The sequence below is a fragment of the Hyla sarda genome, chromosome 5, assembly GCF_029499605.1.
Source record: "Hyla sarda isolate aHylSar1 chromosome 5, aHylSar1.hap1, whole genome shotgun sequence".
NCBI lineage: Eukaryota > Metazoa > Chordata > Amphibia > Anura > Hylidae > Hyla > Hyla sarda.
Genome location: NC_079193.1, coordinates 260,975,478 through 261,002,917, shown reverse-complemented (window position 1 = coordinate 261,002,917; position 27,440 = coordinate 260,975,478). Strand labels below are relative to the sequence as shown.

Here is a 27,440-nt window from a genome sequence, read left to right as displayed (position 1 = left end):
CAGCATAGGTTTGCAATGAGGATTTTCTCCTGCTCTGGACAGTTCCTGATACCAGCATCAGGTGTCAGCAAAGAGCATTGTGGACAAGACAAAAAAGAAATTCAAAAAGCAAAGAATTTCTTCTGTAGTATACAGCTGCCAAAAAGTACTGGAGGGGTAAAGATTTTTTAATAGAAGTCATTTACAAATCTGTTTAACTTTCTGGCACCAGTTGATTAAAAAAAAAAAAAAATTTCCAACGGAGTACGCTTCGTGATGACCGTGAACACCGGACCAGTGCTCGCGTCATGCACGGCAAGTCCTGGCTGCTTTCAGCAGCCAGTGACCCGGCTGTAATGGCAGACATCAGCAATCAGCTGATGTCCACCATTAACCCCTCAGATGCCGTGATCAATAGAGATCACGGTATCTGCGGTAGTGCGGCACTTAAAATTGATGATCGGATCGCTGCCACGGAGATCCGGTCATCCAGCATGGCGGCCAGAGGTCCTCTCACCTGCCTCCGGACATCTCCTGGGGTCTTCTGCTCTGGTCTGAGATTGAGCAGACCAGAGCAGAAAATCTCCAATAATACTGATCAGTGCTATGCCCTTTGCATAGCACTGAACATAATTAGCAATCAACTGGTCTGGTTGCTATAAATAGTCCCCTATGGGGACATAAAAAGTGTAAAAAAAAAAAAAAAGTTACAACATTTAAAAGAAAGAAGTTACAAAAAATTTAAAAATCCCCTCCCCCCATTTTACCCGCAAAAAGCGTAAGCAAGAAACATTAATAAACATGTTTGGCATTGCCACATGCATAAATGTCCAAACTATCAAAATATAATGTTAATTACAGCGTATGGTAAACAATGTAAACGTAGGGGGAAAAAAACTCCAAAATTGCTGCTTTTTTTTAAATCACATTTTATTGAAAAAAAAAATGTATAAAAAGTCATTAAAAAGTAAAATATAGGCAAATGTGGTACCAATAAAAACTACAGATCACAGCGCAAAAAATGTGCCTTCATACTGCCCCGAAAAATTTGAAATTTATAGGTGGTCAAAATAGGGCAATTATAAACATACAAATTTTGTTAAAATAGTTGGAGATTTTTTTGAAGTGGTAAAATAATAGTAATTTTAATCGTATTGACCCACAGAATAAAGAAAACATGTAATCTTTACTGTAAAGTGTACAACGTGAAAACAATACCTTCCATAATTTCATAAATTGCGGTTTTCTTTTTCATTTCCCCACATAAATAAAGTTTTTTTGATTGCACCGTACATTTTATGGTAAAATGAGTGATGTCATTACAAATTAAAATTTATTATGCAAAAAACAAGCCCTCATATGGGTCTGTGAATGGGATTATAAAAGAGTTATGATTTTTAGAATGTAAGGTGGAAAAAACGAAAAATACAAAAATAAAACTGTCCTTGTCCTTAAAGGAGTAGTCCAGTCCTGAAAAACTTATCCCCTATCCTAAGAATTGGGAATAAGTTTCAGATCGCGGGGGGTCCGACCACTGGGGCCCCCCGCAATCTCCTGTATGGGGCCCCGGCTCGCTGGCCAGATAGCGTGTGTCGACCACCGCACGAAGCGGCTGCCAATACATCCCCTCAATACAGCGCTATGGCAGAGCCGGTGATTGCCAAAGGGGGGCCCCAACGGTCGGAACCCCCACGATCTGAAACTTATCCCCTATCCTTAGGATATGGGATACGTTTTTCAGCACTGGACTACCCCTTTAAGGTCAAAATGGGCCTGGTCCTTAAGGGGCTAACACTGATATTACAGTGTTACCAAAGTTGTCTGGATCTGGCATCACGTATGTAAAGACTATGGCCACTTTCACAGTGTTTTTTTTACACATGAGCTGTTACTATTATTTTTCAATGTCGATTGATGTTTTATGTTACAATGTTATAATACTATACTTTTTCTAGAAGGTTCCCTGCTGACCATCTCCTCTCCCAGTTCTCTCCGCGGATACAAATACTCTTTAATTGTATTTTATTATCATCTGTATATAATCTTAATTATTTATTCTTGGCTCTTCCTCAATATAACTGTATTGATTTGTCTTATATAATACAACAGATGATTTTGAAAACCATTTGGATCAAGAGCCCTTGTTTTGTGATTTACCTTAACTTAAGTCATCTCATCCTTTCAACATATATATACATATTCCTTTACATCGGGTCACTGTCACTGTAATGATCCCATTTATTTTTTATCTATACATGATAGGGCTGGGTTAACATGCAATTCTTTGCAGTGTATTAACTGAAGATTGTCTGTGCCAACAAGGAGCTGGTTTTACTTATTCCTATTATTTTAGTGTGGGCTATGTGGGTGACAAACTGTTGAAGCAATTGTCTGAAAAAATTATAAGTGCACCAAAAATGCATGCGAAATCCGGCCTAAAGGGATTCATAGCACAGACACCCGCGTAAGTTAAAAATCACATTGTAAAATAAGAGCCTGATCAGTCTGGAGAAGCTAATCCACAAGAATCCAGCACTGGGGATTTATAAGTAAAATAGAGCATTGATTCATTTATGGTATCTTTAAAGGGGTATTCCAGGCAAAAACTTTTTTTTATATAACAACTGGCTCCGGAAAGATAAACAGATTTGTAAATTACTTCTATAAAAAAAATGTAATCCTTCCAATAGTTATTAGCTTCTGAAGTTTTCTGTCTAACTGCTCAATGATGATGTCACGTCCCGGGAGCTGTGCATGATGGGAGAATATCCCCATAGGAACTGCACAGCTCCTGGGACGTGAGACATCAGAGAGCAGTTAGACAGAAAACAGCAACTCAACTTCAGAAGCTAATAACTATTGGAAGGATTGAGATTGTTTTTTTATAGAAGTAATTTACAAATCTGTTTAACTTTCCGGAGCCAGTTTATATATATAAAAAAAAGTTTTGGCCTGGAATACCCCTTTAAGCACAACAAAAACTCAACAGTCTTTGTCAATTTTGTGTATATTGTGTCTATTTTAGTAAACAGCCTGAAAATATATCATTAGAAAATTGTTTAAATGATGTCTTTTATGCTATCATATTTTTATACACTTTGGTTATGCTTTTTTGGTTCACTATCTTTTTTTTTTTTCACACAGACCACTAGGTCAAATAATAGGCTAACACTTCTTATTCTATGAAGATCACTTCTCAGCAGTCATCTCATCATTATAGACAGGATTACACATACATATAAAATGGGTCACCTCTTTTATAAACAGGAGACAGATAACCCAGGATCCATCTTTTACAATATGTGATTATGACAATTTACCTCCCCCTCACTGCACAGTGACCTCTGCAAAGGTCACAAAGCATGCCCATAACACTCTCCAAGAAAAGTCCCTACCTTACACGGTTTCCTACAGTCCATGTGAGTGTGGTAAAGAATAACTCTACATGTAGTTACCAGCAGCTCAGCCAACATACTGTAGCTACCCTTAAAAAAATAGTAGGATTTAAAAAATTCAGAAAATAAAAAGAAATAAAAATTGCACAGCTTAAGCTCAGTTCACACCATATATCGGCAGCGCTGCGGGCGATCCGATCATCCATTTTAGTGATCGCAGCGCTGCAGTTGCCGTGATCTGTATTGATCGCGGCATCTGAGGGGTTAATGGCGGACATCCGCGCGATCACGGATATTGGCCATTACCATCGGGTCCCTGGCTGCTATCAGCAGCCGAGACCTGCCGCACAAGACCCGAGCATCGCTCCGATGCTTGCAGTCATGTATAGGATGTAAATGTACGTCCTCGTGCGTTAAGTACCACCGCACATTTACATCCTGCGTTGTTAAGGGGTTAAAAAAGCTGCCACTAGGTGTCTCCCTACTTGTCCAGAGCACATTTCCCCCCATCTTTTGCACAGACATTGGACTCCTGATGGCCTGGCAGAAGTCCAAACACAGGAAATGCTGAGAGGTGTGTGTGCAGCCTTAGCCATTCATAGCTCATCTCATACGGAACTGCTCTGGGCTATGTGTAGCAGAATGAGAGAGGAAGTGTTCCCCTGTATGGCTTCAGATGATGTCACACCTGCTGGGGAATGCCCCTTCCCAGTCTGTGAATCTGACTGAGCAGAAAATACAGAGCAATATCAAGGTAGAAAACAAAAAAATAATAAAAAAATAAAGGCCAGGGGGTGGTTTATTATGATGGGGGCATTGAACTGGGAGGATTATAAAATTTTACAAGATCATGAGAGGTACTCTTTAAGATGGGTTTACATTTTTGATAACTACTAGCCAAACGTTAATTCTGCTAACAGGTGTGTATTTCTACCTTCCATACACAGACATTTGACATGGCCAAATATTCATGTTTTCTCTATGGAAAGGGCAGGGATAAGCCATAGCTGGACAGTTCTTGCACCATCTTATCCCTCCCAGAACAATAGGAATGGGTATTAAAAATTCAATGGCCCTGATTTACTAAGAGTGGAGTGGAGTTTTCTTTGTGTTTTTTTTTTTTTCCGAACAGATATTTTTCCACGGTATTTACTAAGGTTTCCTACATTTTGCACTCTTCCCTACGTTTTGCTTTTTTTACACATGCTCTGATCTGTGGGGTTTTACTTAGCTCAAATCCACCACATTTTCTGTGGAAACCTTAGTTAAAATATTGGAATTTTTTTTTAAATAACGGGGCACGCCCCCTTTTGGTGAACACACCCCGTTTCCATGATGATCACGTCCCTTTTTTGCGTTTTCTCAGTAAAATGGATAGTTTGTCAGATTTTTTTTCAATTCTGGTGCAAATTCTGGCGCAGACAAAACAGGTCAGGTTTAAAATAGTTAATCAGGGCCAATATGTCCAACCCTTCTCTCCATCTACATGATTTGCCAGTGAAGAGACAAGAGGCCACTATGCACCTCACACAGTTGGCTGAACTCGCCGGCAGTTTAGTTTGTGTATGGGCACCTTTAGTGCAGAACAGTGTCCATTTGGAATTTGATCGGTTTACATCAGAATACAGTAGCCAAAACTGTCTTGAAAAGCACAGACAAAAACACTTTTCAATACAACTATATGCAGAAAAGAACTGTATACATCCCCATCATATGCAGACATATAGGCATACAATTTCCAGTGTTTATGCCAAATATTTGGCCAAACATTTCAAATAGGCCCACTAAATGTACTTACCAAGCATGATGTAAACCTTGGCTGATACTATACTACCCTCTGTCCAGGGGTCAAGTCCTGGGGAAAAAAAATGTGTGGGAACTCATCCAAAATTATCCCACAAGGGCTGGTCCTGCTAATGGGAACGATGTTCCTGCTGTGAAAAAAGTGCAGGAACTCAGTTCTCATGCATTCCCATAGGACTTGAGCCGTATCTCTGTCTCATCCTATGTGGCTGTTTGTCATGCCTCAGTCTCATTCATTCACACTGCATTGAACCCAACAATCAAAGCAGGAAAACAATAGAGAAGTAAGGCTGTGTTCACATATATTAGGCGTCCGACATAGTCTCCCTCCGGCATGAAACTGATGCTAGAACTGATCCCATTCATTTGAATGGGACAGTTCACAATCATCCAGCGTCTCAATTTTGAGAGATCTAGGCTAAGTTCACCAATGCCAGATGCCGGACATATGCGAACCCAGCCTTAGTACAGAGACAACATTGTCGCTGTGCTCAGAAACTAAAGGATAAATATTTCAGAAAGACAGCTATCTTATAAGACCAGACACTCATTTTAGTTGAGCACTGCTGTTTGGGCCAGATTGGCCATCGGGCAAACCGGGCATTTGCCTGGTGGGCTGAGCCGCCCAGTGGGCCGGGCCACCCAGTGGGTCATCTGTCTCGGCACAATGTGAAAATATGTATTTTTTTTTTTTTAGTGTGCAGCTCCGGCCGCTCTTCCCCCCTTCTCCAGCCGCACACACTGCTGCTTAAATTGCTGGCACCGGGGCTGCTATGAATAGACGTGCGCCACGCAGGTGCGCAAGTCTGCTTCCGCACTCTGAGATAGCCCTGCCCACAACTCCTGGCACTGAGTGGAGACCGGTGCATAGAACACACCGCAACAGAAGGGAGTCGGCACGCCCTGCCTCTGACCCCAACATGGTGGCCGCATGTCAGGAGAGGGTGAGGGAATGAGGGTAAGGCGACTGAGGATGGGAGGGGGTGGGATTTATGTATGATGTGTATTATGTATGTATTATGTATGATGTGTGTATGTATATAATATGCATGTATGATATATGTATTATATCTGTATGATATGTGTATGTATGCATATAGAATGTATGATGTTTGTATTTATGTATGACGTGTGTATATATGTTTCAGAACAAAGGAAAAAAGAAAGTTGTCTCCAGCTCTTCCAAGAAAAACTGTGCTTGTAGTATTAAAACATCGAACGTTTAATCTGTATATATTAAAAATAGAAAAAATACATCAATCATAAAAGAATAGTGAAACTCCAGCAGGTTTCGAGCTACATGACGCCATGTTTAAGAGCTACATGGAGATCGAAATGCGTTGCCATTTCGCTTCTTTTTTATGATTGATGTCCACCTTTTTCAATTTTTAATGTATACAGATTAAACATTCTATGTTTCAATACTACAAGCACCGTTTTTCTTTGAAGAGCTGGAGGCAACATTCTTTTTTTTCTTTGTTCTGATACACGGGACACGGCCCACTCTCTCCAGGTCTGGAGGAGCAGGATGGAGGAGGACAGAGGGGTCTGGAGGAGGAGGATGGAGGAGGACAGAGGGGTCTGGAGGAGGAGGAAGATGAAGGGGGACAAAGGGATCTGGAGGAGCGGTTTGGAGGAGGACGGAGGGGACTGGAGGAGGATGGAGGAGGGCAGAGGGGTCTGGAGGAGGACAGATAGGTTGTGAGCAGGGGAATAGAGGAGGACAGAGGGGTCTGGTTGAGAAGGGGAAAGAGGGGTCTGGAGGAGGAGGACGAAGAAGGAAAGGGGTCTGGAGGAGGGAGATGAAGGAGGACAGTGCAGGGATAGAATTCTGCAGAACTGAGAAGAAAGAATGTGTGGCAGTATTAGTGATATGGGTACAATGTGAGTCACAGATATATTCAGGGGGCACAGTGTCTGCCAGTTAGGCTGGGTTCACACTACGATTTGATGATACAGCCACTGGCTTCGGCTGGACGGAATGAAAACCGGGCGCTCCCATATGTGAGCCGGACCCGGCCCTAATGTCATTCATTTGAATTAGCCAACTGGAGTCAGATAGTGACTCCGATCGGCTAATTTTTGCCCCGTATCCGGTTTTGTGACCGGAGCTAAAACCGCGACATACCACGGTTTTAGGTCCGGTCACAAAACCAGACACGGGGCAAAAATGAGCCGACCGGAGTAACTATCTGACTCCAGTCGGCTCATTCAAATGAATGAGATACGGGCTGGGTCCGTCTGGGATACGGGAGCGCCCGGTTTTCACCCCCCCAGCCAAATCCAGTGACCGTATCATCAAATCGTACTGTGAACCCAGCCTTATAATGATTAATTTTTTCATACAGAGCATGAGGATCTGCTGACAAAGTGAGGAGCCATTGATGTCTGGGTGTCAGACTCTGCAGAGAAGATAAAGGTGGAATAAGTCCTGGTGCCTGGACCAACAGAGAAGATATCACTCAAATCATTGATACCATTGTATATTCTCCTGACTGTCCCATCAGAGCTGTAGTCACTTATTAGTTCTGCAGTGATGATGACTGACGATGTACCCCAATCTGTGGCTCTCCAGCTGTTGCAAAACTAGAACTCCCATAATAGGCTCTCCAGACATGATGGGAATTCTAGCTTTGCAACAGCTGTAGAGTCACTTTAAATTAGGTGATTGGTGGGGGGTACAAGCATTTGGACTCCCACAAAACAATGGACTGCTTATTCTAAAATGCTTGGCCCATTTTTGGTCCCAGTCCGGTCCTGGCTGTTTTCTTCATGATTCAGATAGCAGTGAATATAGATTGGAGCCAGAAATGTAAAGGTTTACGCTACAAATTTCCTGCTAGGTTTTCTAATTTTGGTGTACAACTTCTTTAAAGGGGTACTTCACCCCTAGACATCTTATCCCCTTTCCAAAGGATAGGGGATACCATATCTGATTACGGGGGTCCTGCTGCTGGGGACCCCCACAATCTCAGCTGCAGTACCCCAGACATCCATGCAGGGAGCGAACTTCACTCCGTGTCGGATGACTGGGGATCTGGGGCAGAGGCTCGTGACGTCACGGACACGCTCCACTCGTGGCGGCTGTCACGCCCTCTCCCATAGACTTACATTGAGGGAGCGTGGCTGTGACATCATGAGCGGGGCGTGGCCGTGACTTCGTGAGTCTCTGGCACTGCACCTGAAGCTCTAAATGAACGCCAGGTGAAGCAGGGAGATCGCAGGGGTCCCCAGTGGCGGGACCCCCACTGTCAGACATCTTATCCCCTATCCTTTGGATTCAAACCAAGGACCCCGGCAAACCAAGGGGTGTGGTAAAGCGTGCTTTTGATTTATAAATCTTTTCCTTATTGGCTGCCCGGGCATGCCGGGAGTTGAGGTTTTGCAACAGCAGGAGGCACATTGGTTGGGGATACACTGCTCTGGTTGCTAGATTGCTTATATATTGCCCTGGTTGCTTATACACATAAGATGACTATTCAGATATTATTGTTGATGCTTTAATAAAAAGGCATTTCCTTTTTTATGCAATAATTTAAATATTTATATATGTTATAAGTATTGCTTTCAGTGACTTATAAATGCATAATGGAGTGTAAAGACAGCATAATATTCTAGACCACAGTTTTACTGAATGCACCAGTTCCATGTGAAGGAGAATAAGGAAGTACTTTGCCTTCTATGAGAAACCAACATATCCCCTACTGCACCACATCAAAGGTTTGTAGAAGAATGAGCTAGAACCATTCTAGTTTGTATGTTTTAGATAAATGTAAAACCTTTGGAGAAGAGATTTACAGACAGTTATGTTTAGTCAGTAATAAAGATTAGGTGTGTAGCTCACTCAAGCTTACAATCCCGAGGTTAATTGGATTGATATGTATCCCCAAAAAAAACTAATAATATGTAGAAAGCATACATAATCTAAATTATATATTAACCCCTTAAGGACCAAGCCCATTTTCACCTTAAAGCGTACCCGTCAGATCCAACAATTTTTTTTTTTAATACATCACTCAGTACCTAATCCTGACCATGTACATGTAATTTTTATGTGTCTAGCACCTTTATTTATTTATTTATTACACTTTTAATTTAGCTCACTAGTCTGAATTCCTCTCAAAGGGAGGGGGTGTGGCCTCACTGTGCAGGTCTCCGCCCCCTCCCACAGTATGCTGTCTGCTCATCTCATCTCCCCTAGCATTAGCAAAACTACAACTCCCAGCTTGTCCTCACTGACAGTAGCGGAACACAAGCTGACAGTGGGAGGATTTTATCTCCAGCTGTGAGCCCTGCACTCACTGCTGTCAATCAAGGAAGTGTGTCCATGACATAGGTGATGACGCATGGACACAGCAGGACTAGTATGTGTCCAAGCAGGCAGGGGGGCAGTTGTTTGACTAGCTTTTTCAGAATTAAATACTGAAAATTTTCTAATGAAAACTATTGCAAAACCTATTGGTTTTGCATGCTTTACAACATATCAAAAGTTTTGTATCTGACAGTGCCCATTTAAGGACCAGAGTGTTTTTTGCAAATCTGACCACTGTCAGAAACCAGTGGGGCGTAAATGTCCACTGTACCTCTTATTACATTATGTGAGGGGTGTAGTTTCCAAAAGGGGGTCACGTGTGTGTGGGGGGGGGGGGTTCTGGCTGTATGGGGGCTTTGTAAACACACATGGCCTTCAATTTTGGACACATTCTTTCTCCAAAAGCCCAATGGCGCTCCTTTTCTTCAGATCATTGTAGTTGGCCCACGGAGCACTTTACATCCACATATGGGGTATGTTCTTACTCAGAAGAAATGGGGCTACACATTTTGGTGGGGCTTTTTTCCTATTCTCCCTTGTGAAAATGGAAAATGTAGGGTAACACCATTTTCACATCCAACTTTAACGAAAATTTGTCAAACACCTGTCGGGTGTTAAGGCTCACTATACCCCTTGTTACATTCCGTGAAGGGTGTCGTTTCCAAAATGGGGTCACATGTGGGTATTTATTGTTTTATATTTATGTCAGAACCACTGTAAAGCCACCCCTGTGCAAATCACCAATTTAGACCTCAAATGTACATGGTGCGCTCTCACTTTTGAGCCATGTTGTGTGCCCGCAGATCACTTTACACCCACATATGGGGTATTTCCGTACCCAGGAGAAATTGCATTACAAATTTTGGGGGTCTTTTTTTCCTTTAACCGCTTGTGAAAATTAAAAGTATGGGGCAACACCAGCATGGGGTATAACATTTTTAATTTTTTTTACACTAACATGCTGTCGTAGACCACACCTTTACCTTTTCATAAGGGATAAAAGGAGAAAAAGCCCCCCAAAATTTGTAACACAGTTTCTTCCGAGTACAGAAATACCCCATATGTGGCAATAAACTGTTGCCTTGAAATATGACAGGGTTCCAAAGCAAGAGAGCGCCATGAGCATTTGAGGCCTAAATTGGGGATTTGCATCCGCCACCAAAATACCCTACGGCAGTGTTTCCCAAACAGGGTGTCTCCTGCTGTTGCAAAACTCCCAGCATGCCTTGACAGTCAGTGGATGTCCGGCAATACTGGGAGTTGTTGCTTTTCAACAGCTGAAGGCTCCGTTTTGGAAACAGTGCTGTGCAAGATGTTTTTTTTATTTATTTTTTATTTGGGGGGGAGGTGTAGGTGTAGTGTAGTGTTTTTAGGGTACATTTGCTACAGGATAGTAGAAAAGAAATGAAAAATAAAGTAACAGGAAGAAAACAGAAAAAACAGTAATAGATGAATAATAATATAATATGGAGAAATTACTTCAACTGATAGTTTCAAATAATGAAACCAGAATCAAGGATGTATTGAAGAAGAATATGTATCAACATTTATTATGTATAAAATATAACAGTTCACATCTGGGCAGGGCCCTTGCACCAGATGTAAAATACTGATAGCAAACTTATAAATAAAAAGTATCATAAAAATATCATAAAACAACCACCTATAAATATAAATAAATAAATAAATATATAAATAGCCTCAAGTTGATGTCCGTATGTAGGAATGCACTGAAGTAGAAGTCCAATAATAATTGCAGCATCTAGTATTCTTAATAACAATTCAGGGAGCGATATAGTTTGTTATCACTGATTGCCAAAAATAGCTAGGAATAGCTCAATACATTAGATAGAGTCCATAGCGGATAGTCAATGATACCTGTGAGCCGAGGTATAGTTCCACTTACTGCAGATGTATGCGGCTGACATCAATCTCCGGGATAACGGCAGGGTCTACACTGGCACAGAATAGCGTCCGGCCTCCAAGCTGGTGAGCGGTCCCGGCAGAAGTGCAGGCTGGCACGGATGTGCATCCGGCCCAATCAATCCTCGTGGGTATGAGCAGATAATAGATAGATGCAATAGAGGCAGTAATCATGATGTATACATTTTTTGGCTACTGAGGAATGAGACTCATTGTCTTAAAATGCGTATAGCCTAATATTCAACATGTTCTTTCATTACAACCACTAATTTTAATATATTAGCCCGATTCTAGCCTTGACAGTGCTGCAGTGGACCACTGATGATTGTGCGCGATCCACCAACCTTCTAACTCGAGGACGCCAGGGATTGCGATAAAACTGATGACGATTACTGCCTCTATTGCATCTATCTAATATCTGCTCATACCCACGATGATTGATTGGGCCGGACGCAAATCCTGTACTTCTGCCGGGACTGCTCACCTGCTTGGAGGCCGGACGCTATTCTGTGCCAGTGCCGACCCTGCCGTCATCCTGGAGATTGCAATCCTAAAGGACGTCGGCCGCATACATCTGCAGTAAGTGGAACTATACCCCGGCTGACAGGTATCATTGACTATCCGCTATGGACTCTATCTAATGTATTGAGCTATTCCTAGCTATTCTTGGCAATCAGTGATAACAAACTATATTGCTCCCTGAACTGTTAATAAGAATACTAGATGCTGCAATTATTATTGGACTTCTACTTCAGTGCATTCCTACATACGGACATCTACTTGAGGCTATTTATTTATTCTTATTTTAGGTGGTTGTTTTATGATATTTTTTATGATATTTTTACATATTTTTTATGATACTTTTTTTTTATAAATTTGCTATCAGTATTTTACATCTGGTGCAAGGGCCCTGCCCAGATGTGAACTGTTATATTTTATATATAATAAATGTTGATACATATTCTTCTTCAATACATCCTTGATTCAGGTTTTATTATTTGAAACTATCAGTTGAAGTAATTTCACCATATTATATTATTATTCATCTATTACTGTTTTCTCTGTTTTCTTCCTGTTACTTTATTTTCCCTTTATTTTCTACTATCCTTTGAGGACTGGTTTAATATATAATTTAGATTATATACTGTTTAGTCAGTAGTCAGCAGTAATATCACCATCACCTGGGATTGACCTGAGCTGAACTCGATAGTGGAAATTTCAGAAATGAGTATAAGGAAATGATCCATCCATACCATTTGCAGTAGCAATGTGACAGAACTTTCCATAGTTGAAAATAAACCAGTATGGACTGTCATAGGATGCACAGCTTTCTGCCCTCTCTGTGGTAGCCTATATCTGCCCATTGGTATAATATACTATTTCCGGAGCCATCAAAGTGCATTGGATCAGAAAAATCATTGATACAAATAACTAAATGTTCCAATAACAGGTTTCAGGGATGACTCACAAAATCTTATCACATTGGTGGGGTATTTCTCATACACCATAGATATCATTTCATCAGTCTGTTAGGTTTGTCTCTACAGTAAACTAACTGCTACAGTTATTATCATTATTGTTCATGTTGGTATGAAAATCTTTTTTTTTTTTTCAGTTTTATATTAACCCCTTAAGGACCCGGGCTTTTTCAGTTTTTTCATTTTAAATTTTTCCTCCTTAACATTAAAAAATCATAACTCTTTAAAATTTTCACCTAAAATTCTATATGATGGCTTATTTTTTGCGTCACTAATTCTTATTTGTAATGACATTAGTCATTTTACCCAAAAATCTGTGGTGAAATGGAAAAAAAAATCAATGTGCGACAAAATTGATGAAAAAATACTATTTTGTAAGTTTTGGGGGCTTCCGTTTTTACGCAGTAAATTTTTCGGCAAAAATGACACCTTATCTTTATTCTGTAGGTCCATACGGTTAAAATGATACCCTACTTGTATAAGTTAGATTTTGTATCACTTCAGAAAAAAAATCATGAATACATGCAGGAAAATTTACACGTTTAAAATAGTCATCTTCTGACCCCTATAACTTTTTTATTTTTCTGTGTTCAGGGCACTATGTGGGCTCATATTTTGCACCGTGATCTGATTTTAGCGATACCATTTTTGTTCTGATCAGATTTTTTGATCACTTTTTATTCACTTTTTTGTGGTACAAAAAGTGATCAAAAATGCACTATTTTGGACTTTGGCATTTTTTTGCGCGTACGCCATTGAAAGTGCGGTTTAAAAAGCGGTATATTTTTATAATCCGGACATTTCCGCACGCGGCGTTACCACATATGTTTATTTTTATTTACACTGTGTTTTTTTTATTCTTTCAAATGCCGGGTGATTCAAACTTTTATTAGGGGAAGGGATAATTTAAAGGGTTAATGATTTTTTTTACACTTTTCTTATGCAATATTATAGCTCCTATAGGGGGCTATAACAATGCATTAACTGATCTTTTACACTCATTTATGCATCTCCATAGGAATGGATCAATCAGTGTTTTCGGCGATTGAATGCTCAAGCCTGGATCTCAGGCTTGAATCATTCATTCGGCGATCGGACAGCGCAGGAGAAGGTAAGAAGACCTCCTTATAGAGACATATAGACAATAGCTGTAGGGACAAAAAATGTTATACCATTTTTATACCAAAGTATATTACAAATATACATATAATGGTATTATCTACATTATATAAAAAGTTTTTGTTAACGACAGGTGCAATTTAAGTCCTTTTAAAGTGGCCGTTCAATGACCAATGACAGATATATCCCTCATGAGTGGGTGCACGTTTCTGCATGATGTACTAAGGAGATTATGGTGGGAGCTCAGCTGCTACAACTGCCAGAATCAAAGTAAACTTTGATCCGGTCAGTTTAACCAATTATATGCTGTAGTAAATTGTGACCCCCTTCATGTAAGGCGTTTGACAGAAGGAGAAGGAGATCCTTCTCTCTGGCCATCGACACCCCAAAACACGATTATGGAGTGCCAGTGCTTACCAGTTCCCGAAAGCCTTAGGTCTGCCTTCGACTTGTGTCAGGTTATACTAGATGCACATCCTAATAGGCTGTTTGTCAGTGTAACACTGACAGACAGCAATGCTTTGAAATGCTATGTATATATGCAGTGATTTTAGGGGATGGATATTCCTATTTACCCATAGTCCAAAGTGTAGTCCACAGATGTCTTAGGTCATTTTGCATGACCTCATGTCCCAATAAGATTGGTTGGCCATTAGAAAAATACCATGCCGTTTCCCAGTACACCATTCCCTCTGAAGAAGCATCATTGGAGTGCTCCACAGGTCTGGTCTATGAGGGAGATTTATCAAAACCTCTCCAGAGGAAAAGCTGCTGAGTTGCCCATAGCAACCAATCAGATCGCTTCTTTCATTTTGCAGAGGCCTTGTTAAAATGAAAGAAGTGATCTGATTGGTTGCTATGGGCAACTCAGCAACTTTTCATCTGGACAGGTTTTGATAAATCTCCCCCTATGTTCTTACACTGTTCGATAAATATGATGTTACTCTACTCTACTAACACTTATTTCATGTGTTGCTCCACAGCTGGCATTCAGCCATAAGGTAGTCTGATTTAGCCCCCTATTTTATTTACATTTGAGTTTGATTTGAGTGTTGTATAGTCTGCTCTGTACAGAATGTAGACTTCATGGTACTTCTTTATACCTGCTGATGGCATATTTTAGGATCGGTTGGGTATTTTTTGTGCGTACATCACCTGTTTTAATGGTGTTTTATATCGGCATTATTTTATTAATAACGTTTCTATATTCTTGACTATTTTCCTGCCAGTGCTATTTTTTTGTGTTTTGTATTTCATAAAAGGTGTACATTTTGTTATTGGTTAGCCCATATTTTCTTTTTGTTGTTTATATATGTGGTCATTTGGCTCAGTACACTGGGCTCAACTTTTTCTGCAGCCCGGACAGGGCAGCAAGATATGCCACCCTGGCCGACCTGTGCAACAAACCAATATCCCAATTGAGATGCTGGATAAATATGTATTGCCCCATGCAAATGAATGACATCAGTTCGATCAGCAGTTTCCCTCCAGCAGTTTTCTGCAGTGCTGGAGGCAAACTGAACAGGATCACAAATATATCTGTTGGAACCCTAAAAGTCTGTCTAAAAACACATGGACCAGTTTTTGGTACAAACTGCATTAACATTCTGGTGCTACTTTTATTTATCTCCTGTATTCTCTTAACCCCTTAAGGACTCATGACGTTCTCATACGTCTTCATTTCAGAGTCCTTAAGGACTCATGACGTTCTCATACGTCTTCATTTCAGAGTCCTTAAGGACTCATGACGTATGAGAACGTCATGAGCTTTCCCGGCCCCCCACAGCCATCTGGAGGGGAGCCGGTGCCCGATGCCTGCTGAAATCGTTCAGCAGGCATCGCGGCATATCGCCCAGGGGGGTCATGGTACAATTCAGCCCAGCAATCTACGGCGGATTCCGGTTCAATCGGGTCTCCAGTAACCCGGAATTACTGACTGATCGGGGCCATCTCTGATGGCCCCGAACAGCCATAGCCAGCAGGGGTGAGGTGACACTGATGCCACCTCACGATCGCCCTGATTCGTCGTCCGGTTCACAGGCCGACCAATCAGGGCACCTGCTGCGGGTGTCACTCCCGCAACCCGATCCGCCCCTCTTCCGGAGGACGTGAGCGGGTGCGGGAAGTTGACCCCGGCAGCTCGGGACCCCGATCCCCGGCGTCAATGTTGGGATCGGGGCCCCAGGAGCGGCGGCAGCGAGGGACTGACCTGTGTGCGGCGGCGTGGAGCAGCAGTTAGAGGTGATTGACAGCCTCCTGCTGTTGCTTAGCAACAGATCCCAGCATGCAAAAAGGGCATGCATGGAGCTGTAGTTATGCAACAGCAGGAGGCAGACCACCACAACTCCCAGCATTCCCTTATGGGCATGCTGGGACTTGTAGTTTTGCAACAGCTGGAGGCACATTTTTTCTATGGAAAAGTGTACCTTCAGCAGTTGTATAACTACAACTCCCAGCTTGCACAATCAGCTAAAGTGCATGCTGAGAGTTGTAGTGGTGCATCTGCTGGTTGCATAACTACAACTCCCAGCATGCCCGTTGGCTGTCGGTGACTGCTGAGAGTTGTAGTTTTCCAACAGCTGAAGGCACACTGGTTGTGAAACACTGAGTTAAGTAGCAAACCAGTGTGTCTCCAGCTGTTGCAAAACTACAATCCCCAGCATCCCCAGCCAAAGTAGTATGCCTCCAGCTGTTGCATAACTTCAACTCCCAGCATGTACGGTCTATCAGTGCATGCTGGGAGTTGTAGTTTTGCAACAGCTGAAGGCACACTGGTTGCAAAACACTGTTTGTTACCAAACTTGGTGTTTCACAACCAGTGTGCCTCCAGCTGTTGCAAAACTACAACTCTCAGCATGCACTGATAGACCGTACATGCTGGGAGTTGTAGTTTTGCAACAGCTCGATGTCCCCCCCCCCCCCCAATGTGAATGTACAGGGTACACTCACATGGGCGGAGGTTTACAGTAAGTATCCGGCTGCAAGTTTGAGCTGCAGCAATTTTTCTACCGCAGCTCAAACTGCTAGCAAGAAACTACTGTGAACCCCCGCCCGTGCGACTGTACCCTAAAAACACTACACTACACTAACACACAATAAAAGAAAAAGTAAAAAACACTACATATACACATACCCCTACACAGCCCCCCTCCCCAATAAATATGACAAACGTCTGGTACGCCACTGTTTCCAAAACGGAGCCTCCAGCTGTTGCAAAACAACTACTCCCAGTATTGCCAGATAGCCACTGACTGTCCAGGCATGCTGGGAGTTTTACAACAGCTGGAGGCACCCTGTTTGGGAATCACTGGCGTAGAATACCCCTATGTCCACCCCTATGCAAGTCCCTAATCAAGGCCTCAAATGCGCATGGCGCTCTCTCACTTTGGAGCCCTGTCGTATTTCAAGGCAACAGTTTAGGGTCACATATGGGGTATCGCCGTACTCGGGAGAAATTGTGTTACAAATTTTGGGGGCTATTTTCTGCTATTACCCTTTTAAAAAATGTAAAATTTTTGGGAAAGCAAGCATTTTAGGTAATTTTTTTTTTTTTACATATGCAAAAGTCGTGAAACACCTGTGGGGTATTAATGTTCACATTACCCCTTGTTACATTCCCCGAGAGGTCTAGTTTCCAAAATGGTATGCCATGTGTTTTTTTTTTTTTTGCTGTCGTGGCACCATAGGGGCTTCCTAAAGGTGACATGCCCCCCAAAAACCATTTGTCGCTCCTTCCCTTCTGAGCCATATACTGCGCTCGCCGAACAATTAACATAGACATATGAATACCTCGAGAGAAATACTTACTCGAAAGAAATTGGGTTTCAAATACAAGTAAAAATGTTCTCCTTTTTACCCCTTGCAAAAATTCAAAAATTGGGTCTACAAGAACATGCGAGTGTAAAAAATGAAGATTTTGAATTTTCTCCTTCACTTTGCTGCTATTCCTGTGAAACACCTAAAGGGTTAAAACACTTACTGAATGTCATTTTGAATACTTTGGGGGGTGCAGTTTTTATAATGGGGTCATTTATGGGGTATTTCTAATATGAAGACCCTTCAAATCCACTTCAAACCTGAACTGGTCCCTGAAAAATAGGGTGTTTGAAAATTTTGTGAAATATTTGAAAATTGCTGCTGAACTTTGAAGCCCTCTGGTGTCTTCCAAAAGTGAAAACTCATACATTTTATGATGCAAACATAAAGCAGACATATTGTATATGTGAACCCCAAAAAATGTATTTTGAATATCCATTTTCCTTACAAGCAGAGAGCTTCAAAGTTAGAAAAATGCAAAATGTTCATTTTTTCATCAAATTTGGGGATTTTTCACCAAGAAAGGATGCAATTTCCCACAAAAATTTACCACTATGTTAAAGTAGAATATGTCACGAAAAAACAATCTTGGAATCAGATTGAGAAGTAAAAGCATTCCAGAGTTATTAATGTTTAAAGTGGCAGTGGTCAGAATTGCAAAAATACAGGCCGAGTCCTTAAGGTGAAAAAGGGCTAAGTCCTTAAGGGGTTAAGCCACTATATAAGTGCAAAGTCTTTTTTTAAGATATCTGATCCTCCTTGCAAATCACTTTTTATATTGTATAGTGGTTAATTGTTATTTAAGGAAATCATCAGGGTAGGGTCACATGGAGTGGAATATGTGTATGGAAAATCTGCAGCATTTACAGTAGCAGCAAAAATGGATGAGAGCAGCCACACACTGTGGAAAAAAATCACAGTTTGCCAGCTTTGGTGTTGGAAACTCTGGAAATTTTACCTTGGATTGTCCTCATTGACTACAATAGAGAAATCAAAATACATGATAAATCTGCAGTTTTATAGATTTGGCTGGGGAAATGTTTCAGATCCACAGCAAAAACCTCATGCGCAAAGTTGGAAACTTTTTGAAATGTAATTTAATATGTATATTCTGTAAGAAAAGTCTCGGTAGAGAATTCACAACAGATCAGCCAAAAAATCTGAAATGTTTGGCTCTACCCTGGATTTCAGTGCAAAAATGCTAGAGTTTGTGCTGCAGGTAATCTGCACATGCCTGTACCCTGAGACCATTATTAATACTAAAATACTGCTTCTTTTTTGGTTCCTCTGAGTTACGTCCATCCATATGTTTTCTTGTGTAAATAAGCATGCTGATTTCCATAGATAGACAGATTTTATGAATGTAGCAGGTTAACAACTGAATACTCTATTCTTATCACACTGTATCAAGTTTACACTATTAATAGCAGCTGTAAGTGAATATTTTAACCAGACATAGAAGAATCCAAGGGGGCTTTATAGCACAGACTGTGACATTACAAATGTCATATAATGTACAAGCATGTGGAGGGGGGGGGGGGGGGGTCAGGGGACCTGACTACTGTGACCCTCCCTAACCCTTCACAAGGTCTTCACAAGCCTGCCCAATGGGCTCTGAGTTAAGTGGCAATACACATAGGGGGGTATTTATCAAAGGATTTATGTGTTTTTTTTTATGTAACTTTGGCGCAATACTTTGGTGCAGTGTCTTTTTGCGCCAAAGTTTAGCGCATCTTCTCCACTGTCATTTTTACAACTTTCTCAAAATCACACGGTCCTGTGTGTGATTTTAACTTTAGTCATTAATTCATCATTTGCGCCAATTGATCTTTGGCGCAATTTTGGCGCAAATCCCATTTTTTTGGGCGCAAATCCCCGCCAAGAAATTTTGCACATGGAAAACACACTTAGCAATGTCAGAAAATGTAAAGGCATCAAAATACATAAAAAAATGTTTTTGGTAAAAGCAGCAACGCCTCCAGGACGGCTCAATACTATCCTGCGACATAGTTGTCTCTGAGGGACCTTCACCCTCCGTTGAGCCAGCATTAGACATGGCCGCACAGGTTCAGGAAAGGTAAGCACTAAAGCAGGGGTCTCCAACCTGCGGACCTCCAGATATTGCAAAACTACAACTCCTGGCATGCTGGGAATTGTAGTTTTGCAACATCTGGAGGTCCGCAGGTTGAAGACCACTGCACTAAAGTAACAAAAAAAAAAATAAAAAATACCCAAGTTGAAAATAAAATCCATTTCACATGGTGACTATAAACCCCACAAAAGAAAATAACTCACGTCGCTTGCTGATATACTGCAGGAGGGACTCCGGAATGGCTGCTCTACAGGGTAAAATATGCGTCCTCTGTGGTGGTAAGTTCTGTGTAAAAGGCGCGATGAACAGCTGATTTCAACATTTGAGCCAAAATTACTAACAACTTGCACCAAATGATAAATTTCGTGCATGTCCATGAAAACCAAATTGAAAAAAAAAAATTGGGTAAAAAGAAACTGTCAACAGGCAAAATTGATAAATATTCCCTATCAGACACTTAAGATACTTCCCTATTAAACACTTATTCCTGATCCGCTGGATAGAGGTAAGTATCCATGGTGGTAAAACCCTTTTAAAAACCTGACGATGGGCAACCAGTTTTATTCCTTTTCTGCTTTGCCCTTTTTTTAAGTCTCACCTCCAATGAAGTGTTCAGTCTTACGAAAAATTGCTGTGCCTCATTTTTCAAAATAATATAAATTTTAATTTGGAATTCCTGAACGAGGCACTGTTCTACCTGTTTTCTGCAGTATTTACAATATAGAATAGGAAACTAAGCTTCCCGCTCTGTCTCCACAGCACCCGTCTCCAGCTAGAGGCGCAGTATCACATTGGGTCTTGCGTTTGAGAATGGTGATGTGGAGATGGAGTGGGAAGCTTAGGCTGGGTTCACATCACGTTTTTGCAATACTGTTTTCAATCCGTTTTTCTAAAGAAAACCGTATGGCAAAAAAACGGATAGAACAGTATAGAAAAAAGTAAACTGTATGCGTTTTTAAACAGTATACTGTTTTTAAAAGTGCATACAGTTCGGTCAGTTTTTATAGAAAAAAAACCATAAGTTTTTAAAAATTTGGTCCATTTTTAATGGGAGGAGTCTTTGGTGGGGACTTTAGGATTCAAATTCGCATGTGCAAAGTAAAAACGTATACGTTTTTCCCGTATGGAACAGTATACATGTGCGTTTCCCATTGACGTCCATGTTAAAAAAAAACGTATGCGGGTGCAGTATGGTTTTTAAACCGGAGACAAAATTGTGGTCAACCACGGTTTTGACTCCGGTTTAAAAACCGTACTGCAACCACATACGTTTTTTTTTAACATGAACGTCAATGGGAAACGCACATGTATACGGTTCCATAAGGGAAAAGGGTATATGTTTTTACTTTGCACATGCGCATTTGAATCCTAAAGTCCCCACCCAAGACCCCCCCCCATTAAAAATGGACAACATTTTAAAAAACGTATGTTTTTTTTTTCTATAAAAACTGACGGAACTGTATGCACTTTTAAAAACAGTATACTGTTTAAAAACGCATACGGTTTACTTTTTTCCATACTGTTCCATCGGTTTTTTTTGCCATACGGTTTTCTTTTGAAAATCGGATTGAAAACAGTGTGGCAAAAACGTTGGGTGAACCCAGCCTTAGTCTCCTATTCCAATGTTACAATAAAAACATCAGTGAGAACAGTGGCTCATTTAGGATTTACGCTTCTATTCACCATATGAATGATATGTGCAAGAAACACATTTGCCTCTGATTTATCAAACTGCGTGTGAGAAAAATCGGAGAGATTGTGCCTATAACAACCAATCACAGCTCAGCTTTCTTTTCCTGACAAACGCTGGTGTAGTGAAAGCTGACCTGTGATTGGTCGCTGTGGGCAAGTCTTTCCAGTTTTTCTCTCACACATTTTGATAAATCAGGGCCATTGTGTTGTATGGAATCAATTTGTATTTGATAATACAATCAAGCACCATTATTACTGCCCAACTTTCTTTTTCTTGCTTACTTTTGAATATCTGCTTGTGGATTCGGGTCCGGGTGGACGAAACACTCACCTGACAAGTGGGTGTAAATAAGAGTGCACATGCTCTGGGCAGAACACCCTCTATTAAGGGCAATAAAAAAAATCACAGAAAAAAATCACACTTACTGGTAAAGGTTACTGATACAAGGCAGGCTATGCTCCTATTCTTATTATGATGCGGATCAGCCACAATGCTATATGGGGGAGGTCGCACAGGTGCAAAATACTGATGAATAGTGTTGCTCGCGAATATTCGCAATACGAATTTTATTCACGAATATCACATATTCGCGAATTCGCGAATATCGCGCTATATATTCGTAGTTACGAATATTCGTTTTGTTTTTTTTCACAGTACACATCACAGTGATCACCCCTCTCTGCTTCCAGCTTGTGTGGTGTAAAGAAGGCTCTAATATTACTGTGTGAGACTGGTGTGCGTTAGCATATGCGAATGTTCGCATATGCGAAAATTTGCATATGCGAAATTCGCATATGCAAATTTTTGCTTATACTACTTTTGTATATGCTAATTTTCGTATATGTTATTTTCGCATACGCGAATATTTCGCATATGCGGAAATAAAACGAGAATATTACGAATATGCGAATATTCGCGAATATATGACGAATATTCGGCCATATATTCGCGAATATTTGTGAATACGAATATGGCCTATGCCGCTCAACACTACTGATGAACAAGCACTCATACGCCTTCTATTCATTAGGGTAGTAGTTGCCTAGTATTAAAAAGTGCCCACAGATAAGGCATACTGTACACAAGGGTGGCAGTGACATGATAACGTGTAGTGCACCATGCTAGCTTACAACCTATTAGTGATGCCCATACTATTCAATCAGACGGCTGCCCAGCATCTTCTATGTGCACCCCGCAACGCACTGACACCCTGGGCTACCCCAGCATCAAAAGGCCAGACCAGATCAAAAAGAAATATATATATATATATATATATATATATATATATATATACATATATATATAGATAGATATATACATATATATATATATATATATATATATATATATATATATATATAGAAGGCAAAAAGCGGCTGCAGCACACAAAATAGGTGAAAAAATAATGGTGGCTTTAATCCATTATAAATATAGATGCAACGTTTCAGCTGCCAGTGCAGCCTTTATCAAGCACCTGAGTGCTACTTTTCGCTATATCTTTTTCTATATATATATATATATATATATATATATATATATATGCTCATGTGATAAACATGAGGTATTAGTTGATATTTTGGCCAAAATACACAAACTCGCAACCCACATCAAGGTGCAATTTTACTTTCACAATTACCCTAAAACCAGAAGTGCTGCACTAGGGGTGCACCCCTATTTTGGTATATTGTTTAAGGTGCTTAAATACATTGGATGCATACTTTAATGATTGTATCCAACTTGTATTGTGTGATTGCAGAACATGCACATTCATTTGGCGCAATGTAACACTTAAGTGAAGAATTAGACTAGTATAAATTGTAATGTGAACATCTCTGTTTCATTCTTTACACATATTTTAAAATGTAAAGTATGTTTGCCTAGATCTACCTCTTACTTCAACATGACACATAACTTTATCTAACCAATCTGGTATGAAATCAGGCATTCTCAGATTAGAATTTGTGAATTAGCCTACATGACCATATTCTTTAGTTATTTCCTATATGGCTTCTATGACTCAGTCTTTACAGTATATCAGCATTTGACAAAATACTGTAGATTGCTATTTCAGGATCTTGTTTGTCTTTTAAGGGCATGTTCACATAAGTAAAACATGCATAGCTTTTGATGAGGAAACCTGATGTACGATTGATTTGAATTCGATATGTGGAGAAAATGTGCAGTGTTTAAAAACCAACAAAAAATTTTTGCACACTTTTTTTATACTAAGCTTGGCAACATTCCTCCCCAACATAAAACATAAATTAGCTAGCAGTGGGTAAAGCAGCACCCAATACATAAGGCCCATGTCTTGCCAGTCCACCCCAGCTTTCCTCCTAACTTTCTTTATCTATGGTATCTACCATTACCAATGATTATGTAAATATACCCCAATTCGTCAATTGAAAAGAACCCCATTCACTCCTGAAGATGAACTTTTTTTAAATGTAATTATTAAAAGGAGATTTTGTGTGTTCTAGAAGGCTTCTATTGTTAAAATATTTTCTAGAAAGGGAACAATTGCTTTCTTATGCAAGACACTATGTTGCTGGCTTTACACGCAGCAGATTGACACTGTAAGGCTGGGTTTACATATGTGCGGCGTCCGGGATAGTTTCCCTCAGGCGTGCACTGGAGGGAAACTGATGCTACAACTGTTCCCAATCATTTGGTGATGCCGGATGGTTGGACACACCAGAGGGCACCGGATAGGGAAACGCAGCTTGCTGCGTTTCTCTGTCCACCGTCCAGAAACATTGGACACCGGATGCCATACAACTGATGACGACATGTCATCAGTTATGGCATCAGTTGCGTCAAGATCTAGGCTGAGTTCACCTATGCCGGATGCCAGACATATGTGAACCCAGCCTAAGCTGATAAAGTCTGTAGTCTCTTAATGTGTGTTATGTATAATTATACTTTCATATTCTGTAAGATTGCTATTTTTTTATACCTATCTATCTTTTTAAAATAAAAATAGGGCATTATTTGTAAAATACATTCTCATATTCTGTAAGAAAAATAAATATTTGTTTTAAGCATTGGTGTGACTTAAAACAAAAAAGGCATAGGTCAGCATATTACCAGCATGAAATAATGCTATATGGGAATTGTTGGGTGAACATATTTATTTAGTGAAGTACTGCTGTACCCACCCTAATTCACTGTCCCCAAGGACACAGAACCGAGCAGCAGTTACAGGAATACAGTGTTCCTTTATGTAATAAACATGGTGTTATGATCAAATATTTACAAACTTTGCAAATACATAGTATAAAAGTAGTGTTGAGCGGCATAGGCCATATTCGAATTCGCGAATATTCGCGAATATATGGACGGATATTCGTCATATATTTGCTAAATTCGCATATTCGTAATATTCGCGTTTTATTTTCGCATATGCGAAAATTAGAGTATGCAAAAATAAGCATATGCGAAAATTAGCATATACAAAAATTAGCATAATCGAAAATTCGCATATGCGAGAATTAGCATATGGAAATTTTCGCATATGCGAAAATTTGCACGCCAGTCTCACACAGTAGTATTAGAGCCTTCATTACACCACACAAGCTGGAAGCAGAGAGGGATGATCACTGTGATCTGTACTGTGATTTAAAAAAAAATTACAATATTCGTAATTACGAATATATAGTGCTATATTCGCGAATATTCTCAAATTCGCGAATATGCGATATTCGCGAATAAAATTTGCATTGCGAATATTCGCGAGCAACACTATATAAAAGTGAACCTGCCAACTCTTTCATTCTTCTGTAACAGCAAATTATTGGGTTGTCCACAGTATTTTTTCCCTACCCCACCAACCTTGACGGATAGATCTCTTCCTCTACCCAAACAAGGTAAGTCTGATGGGGCACACAGAAACCACCAGGGAACTCCCTGAAGATTTATAGTTCAGGCTCCCTTTAAGAATAGCTAACTGGTAGGATCAACTCCTGATCTATTATTGTATATAGGCCTCCTCACTTTCTTCCCAATTCAGATTAAGAAAAGAATAATTGGGCACATTGAAGCTCAGTATGTTTGACTTATCTTCCCATTGGGGATGAAGTGCTGCCAAAGCCAGCAAATCCCCTCTCTCCCCTCTACTCCTCCAGTGACATAAATATGTTTGGCTGAGCAAAGCATGCATGTTTATAATGGAGTCAGGACTAAAATCTGGCTATTCCATGATCATAATCAGAAACACTATTAAATGAGGAAATAGCAGTTATAGTAGTATACATTGTGTAACTAAATATGATAACCGGGAATGCAGGATTACCGGGAAAAATTCTATGTTTTTGTACTGCTAAAATTTGTATAGTATACAACAATAATGTTTGCATTATTGTTACCTACACTAACCTATTGGTACAGACAGGTAGTGCAGGTGACGCTGATGATAACCATACTTACCTGTCCTCACTTCTTGCTCTGGTTCTTCCGTTATCTTCCTCTGTTTTTTTTTTGTTTTTTTTCGTTCTGGGGCTGACTTGGAGCATGGATGGGGCTTCCTGACGTCACCGCTGCTGCTTGCTAACAGCGGGACCCAGCAGAGAAGCAGTAGCGGTGACTTCAGGATGCACATGCTCCAAGTCAGCCCTGGAAAGAAAACAATGGAAGAAGACAGCAGGAGAACTGGAGCAGGGAACAAGATCAGGCAAGTATGGTTGTCATCAGTGTCACCTGCACTACCTGTCTGTACCGGCAGATTTGCGCATGTGACACTGATGACAGGTTTCCTATAACTTTTCTTTTTTATTGTTATTTAGCAATTAAAGGGATAATCCAGAATTAGAAATACAGACCTGCTTTCTTTCAATAACAGTACTACTCCTGTCCTATATACATATTTTATAGATATTCTCTATACATAAGAAAAGGAAATCACCGATAACTTCTTCCCTTTTTAAACTTCTGTTCTGGAACTTTGCTGAAAGTCCCTTGAATTACTTTTGAGCAGATTTTCATGACTGTGACTGTGTATTATTGAATTGTTAATGAGAAAACGTATTAAGCTTATTTAAAAATGCTATAACTAATGTGGAATGTGGATGCAAAACATAAGATTAATTTGAAAATGAAACTGTGTTGAATAGGCAGTGCCCAAGAAGTTTCTTAGTACTGTCAAACAAGAATTATCAACCACAAATCTACGCAAGTGCCAGTGACACATACACCACTGGAATGTGTGTACACATGACAGGGAATAGGGAGCTCTGATTTCATTAAGGTGGGGTTCACACACAGTATTTGGAACTCATTTTGAGTTTTCAACACTGAAAAATATGCAAATCTTTCCTTTCTATTTTTTCTCAGTGTCTGTATTACTCAGTCAAATAGTGGCACAAACCTTCTAAAGTTGTACATTATTTATGGTGATATTTGCTCAATAATCACCATTTCTGTGCAAAAATGTGCAATTTTGGACAATTTACGCAATTCATGCCAAGGGGGTGGGAAGGAGTCTATAAGAGGTCTTGGCCTTGCATGTAGGGGACATACCCACAGTGTGTCCTCCCCAGATGCAACTTTAGGGCCAACTTGCAACACATAAAGTAGGTAGGTAAATGAATGTTCATCGACCACAATGGCATGTATTGGATTGTTTATTTACACTGACATTTTAAGACAGAAAATCTTCAGCGCCTTTCCTCTTGTCACCGCCAGCATTTACTCACCTGGGGAGTTAAGCATTAAGAATTTTACCAAATGTATCCACATTTGTTCAAGAGTACGATGTATACTGTCCAGGCCCCTAAATTTAAAAACTAGCTGTAAGATATTGTAAATCCTCTGTAATAGACCTCCACTTGGATTT

General features: G+C 40.3%; 1 protein-coding gene across 3 annotated transcripts in view; it reads left to right on the top strand.

The window, feature by feature from the left end:
* ARHGAP28 (Rho GTPase activating protein 28) overlaps window positions 1-27,440 on the top strand; it is a 183,080-nt gene that overhangs the window by 63,340 nt on the left and 92,300 nt on the right. The window contains exon 1 of one of the 3 annotated variants that reach the window (XM_056521612.1): window positions 11,971-11,991. The exons of the other annotated variants lie outside the window; for them this stretch is intronic. The gene's annotated coding sequence lies outside the window, so the exon portion shown is untranslated. Of the gene's footprint in view, window positions 1-11,970; window positions 11,992-27,440 lie in introns of those variants that run through there. 3 annotated transcript variants of the gene reach the window in all.